Source organism: Trypanosoma theileri, assembly GCF_002087225.1.
Source record: "Trypanosoma theileri isolate Edinburgh chromosome Unknown TM35_Tth_27_V1, whole genome shotgun sequence".
Lineage (NCBI taxonomy): Eukaryota > Euglenozoa > Kinetoplastea > Trypanosomatida > Trypanosomatidae > Trypanosoma > Trypanosoma theileri.
The window spans coordinates 276,660-277,009 of record NW_021639869.1 but is presented as its reverse complement, the minus strand read 5'-3'; positions in this window follow the sequence as shown (position 1 = coordinate 277,009).

The window sequence follows — 350 nt, the reverse complement described above, 5'->3', positions numbered from 1 at the left end:
AAAAAAAAAAAAAAAAGAGAAGATTTAATGAGTGAAAAGAGTTTTTTTTCTCCTCTTCTAAAGATATATATAAAAGAACACCGCAACGAGGGTTATTAGACCAAGAAAAAAAAAGGTCTTTGGCAATTCAACATCCCATCTACGCACAGAATTAAAAAAAAAGTAAATTCCCCCTTCTATTTCTCACCACCTGTGAAATAGAATATAAAATAAAAATAAAAAAAAAGAACGTACATCTCTAAATAAATACAGCCAAAAATAAACAAATAAATAAATAATTTCGGAGGAAGAATTGGTCATACATCCCGATATTGAGATCAGACTCTTCTCGTCCCAGTCACGGATTCTTA